Source organism: Cebus imitator, unplaced genomic scaffold, assembly GCF_001604975.1.
Source record: "Cebus imitator isolate Cc_AM_T3 unplaced genomic scaffold, Cebus_imitator-1.0 Scaffold55, whole genome shotgun sequence".
NCBI classification, from domain to species: Eukaryota; Metazoa; Chordata; class Mammalia; order Primates; family Cebidae; genus Cebus; species Cebus imitator.
This window is the reverse complement of record NW_016107370.1, coordinates 3,117,593-3,121,437: the sequence shown is the minus strand read 5'-3', so window position 1 is coordinate 3,121,437 and position 3,845 is coordinate 3,117,593. Positions and strand designations below refer to the sequence as shown.

The window sequence follows — 3,845 nt, the reverse complement described above, 5'->3', positions numbered from 1 at the left end:
CACTCTGCCATAGACCATTAGAACTTATTCCTTCTAACTAACTGCACATTTGTACCCATTAACCAGCCTCTCTTTACAGCCCCCACCCCACCACTCACCCACACATCCATCCCAGACTCTGGTATCTAAATTCTACTCTCAACTTTCACAAAATCAACTCTTTAAATCCCTACCTATGGTAAAAACATGAGATATTTGTCTTTCTGTGGCTGACATTTAATTTGACATGAAACTTCAATTTCATTCATTCTGCTTTAAATGACATGATTTCGTTCTTTTTTATGGTCGAATAGTATGCAATTGCGTATATATACGACATTTTCTTTGTCCATTTTTTCATTGAAGGATATTTACGTTGACTCCCTATCTTTGCTATTGTTAATAGCACTGCAATAAGCACAGGAAGGCATGTATACCTTTGATATACTGATTTCTTTTTTGAGACATCTCCATACTGTTTTTCGTAGAAGCTGTAATAATTTACATTCCCACCAAAAGTGCGTTTGTTCCCTTCTCTCCACATCTAGAATAGGTATCAGTTACTTTTCGACTTTTTAATAATAGTCATTCTAGCTAAGGTAAGATGATATCTCATTGTGGTTATGATTTCCATTTCCCTGATGATCAATGATGTTGAACATTTTTTCTTTTTTTTTTTTTTTGAATTAGTCTCTTTTTATTTTCTTGGTAATCTCCTCCAGTTACTACTTCTGTTGTAGATGATGAAATGGGTAAGGCTCCACTTCAGATGTTGGCACTGCTATGAGCATGGTCTTTCCCTTTATTGCAACTCGCAATCAAAACCTTTGATTCTTTTTTTATATTCCAGGCCCAGAAGCAGTTTCCACTGCAGAAGTTAACTGATGAGTCTTACTCTTTCTAGCAGTAGTTTACAACCAGGCTCTAGCTTCTCCACGAACACCACAGGATGAATTTAGTTTAAATATGTATTAAACTAAAAGGCATTCTCTCAAATGAGTTTAAATGCATTTTATTTTTAGAGAACCTACATGACATGTTTTTCTTAAAAACAATGCCTCCACTCCAAATAAATCATGGTCAAAATAAATGAAGATCTCAGGATGACATCAGTCCCATTTGTCTTAAGTCCTGGTGTGTGGATGACAAGCAGAAGCCAGTTATGATGCCAGGTGATAGATCCAAAGTAATTGCCAAATTTGTTAACATTTTTCCATTTCTAAACCATCCTTAAAGAAAATCATATATGGGGTCACACCATCTTCACGGTAGTCCAATAGAGCAACCATGCCATCTGGATTCATGTTTTCACCAATAAAGAACTGATAGTTTTTGCAATTAGCAAGGATGTGCTTGATTTGTTCTGCAGCCCCTGTCATAAAAAGTTTTACTCTTTCTGGTCTTTGTTCTTCAAGTTTGCCTTTGATAGATTTCATGTAATCTTTGATGTACTTCTCGTAGCTTCTTTTGTGAAACTTGTTTCCTGCAGGTGATGGTTCATGACAATATCGACACTGGTGATTACTGTGCTTTCGGTACCTTTGCCCTCGGGGCCTTCAGCGGAGGCATTTCCACCAATGAGCGAGTCATCAATGTTACCTCCTGTCCTACTGACCATCTTCCCCTCCACCTCCAGGCACAGCCCTTCCGCGATCTCCCGGATCTTGTAGATGTCAGAGAACATCTCATCGTGGCTGATGAGATCCCGGTAGATAATCATGATGGTGGCTGATGGGGGAGGACGGCGGCGCTAGCTTAGCAGGAGCCCGAAGCTTGGAGCGAGCGCTGTGCAGCCAGAGCGGCGCTAGGGGGGAGGGGAGAGCGGGCGGAAAAGCGAACATTTTTTCACATACCTGTTGGCCACTTGCACGTCTTCTTTTGAGAAATATTTATTCACTTCCTTTGCCCACTTTTTTTTTTTTTTTTTTTTTTTTGAGACAGAGTCTCGCTCTGTCACCAGGTGCCAGGCTGGAGTGCAGTGGCATGATCTCGGCTCACTGCAACCTCCGCCTCCCAGGTTCAAGCAATTCTCCTGCCTCAGCCTACCGACTAGCTGGGACTATAGGCACATGCCACCATGCCCAGCTGATTTTTTAATTTTTCAGTAAAGACAGGGTTTCACCATGTTGGCCAGGATGGTTTCGATCTCTTGACCTTGTTATCTGCTGGCCCTGGCCTCCCAAAGTGCTGGGATTACAGGCGTGAGCCACCGAGCCTGGCCCTTTGCCCACTTTTTAATATGATTATTTTCCTGTTGAGTTGTTTGAGCTCCTTGTATATTCTGGATATTAGTTCCTTGTTGGATAAATAGTTTGCAAATATTTTCTCCAATTCAACATGTTGGCTCTTCACCCTTTTGATAGTTTCCTTTGTTGTGCAGTAGCTGCTTGGTTTTATATGGTACCATTTGTCCTTTTTTGTTTCTGTTCCCTGTGCTTTTGAGATCTTAACTGTAAAATCTTTGCCTAGATCAATGACTGGACGTGTTTTCTGTTTTCTTACAATAATTTTATGAGTTTGAGTCTTATGTTTAAGTCTTTATCCATCTTGAGTTGATTTTTGTGTATACTGAGAGACAATGATCCAGTTTCATTATTCTGCATATAAATATCCAGTTTCCCCAGCACCATTTATTGAACAGGGATTCCTTTCACTGATATATGTTCTAGAAATCTATGTCAAAAATCAGCTATAAATACATATTTTTATTTCTGGATTGTCTCTGTTCCATTGGTTTATGTGTCTATTTTTATACCAGTACCATGCTATTCGGGTTACTATAGCCTTGTAATATATCTTGAAGTTAGATAATGTGATGTCTCCAATTTCTTTCTTTTTTCAGGATTGCTTTGGTTATTTGGGCCCCATTTTCATTCCATATGAATTTTAGGATTCTGTTTCTATTTTTTGTGAAAAAAATGACACTGGAAATTTGATAGAAATTGCATTAAATCTGTAGATTGCTTTGGGTAGTATAATCATTTTAAGCTTATTAGTTTTTCCAATCCAAGAGCATGGGATGATTTTACATTTCTTTGTGTAAGCTTTAATTTCCTTCATCAGTGTTTTGTAGTTTTGATTTTATAGGTCTTTCGCCCCCTTGGTTAAATTTATCCTTAGGATTTTCTGTTTGTTTTTGTAGCTATCATAAGTGGGATATGTTTCTTGTTTTCTTTCTCAGCTGGTTCATTATTCGTGTATAGAAATGCTACCAATTTTTGTATGTTGATTTTATATTCTACAACATTACTGAATTTATGCAACAGATATGAGCGATTTTGGTGGAATCTTCAGGTTTTTCCCAGATATGATAAGATCATGTCATCTGCAAAGAAGGGCAATTTGGCTTCTTCTTTTGCAATTTGAATACCTTTTATTTTTTCCTCTTGTCTGATTGCTCTGGCTAGAACTTCCGGTACTATTTTCAATGGGAGTGGTAAAAGTGGGCATCCTTGTTTTGTTACAGTTCTTGGAGGAAAGTCTTTCAGCTTTTCTCCATTCAGTATGATGTTAGCTGTTGGTTTGTCATAAATGGACTTTATTATTTTGAGATTTGTTCCTACTATTCCAAATTTATTAAAAGTTTTTATAAGGAAGCGATGTTAAATTTTATCAAATGCTTTTTCTATATTCATTGAGATAATCACATGTTTTTTTTTCTTTATTTTGTAGATATAGTGATTAACATTTAATGTTTTGCATATTGAGCTATCTTTGTATCCCTGGGATAAATCCAACTTGATCATGGTGTATTATCTTTTTGATATGCTGTTGAATTCAGTTTGCTAGCATTTTGTTGAGAAGTTTTATACCAACATTTATCAGGTATTGGCCTGTAGATTTTTGTTGTTGTTGTTGTTGTTGTT

At 37.3% G+C, this 3,845-nt stretch overlaps 1 pseudogene across 1 annotated transcript; it reads right to left on the bottom strand.

The window, feature by feature from the left end:
- Positions 1 to 974: 974 nt before the first annotated feature.
- Positions 975 to 1,808, bottom strand: LOC108304581 (annotated as a pseudogene). The gene has a single exon (XR_001825312.2). The product of XR_001825312.2 is annotated as a translationally-controlled tumor protein-like (transcript).
- Positions 1,809 to 3,845: the final 2,037 nt, after the last annotated feature.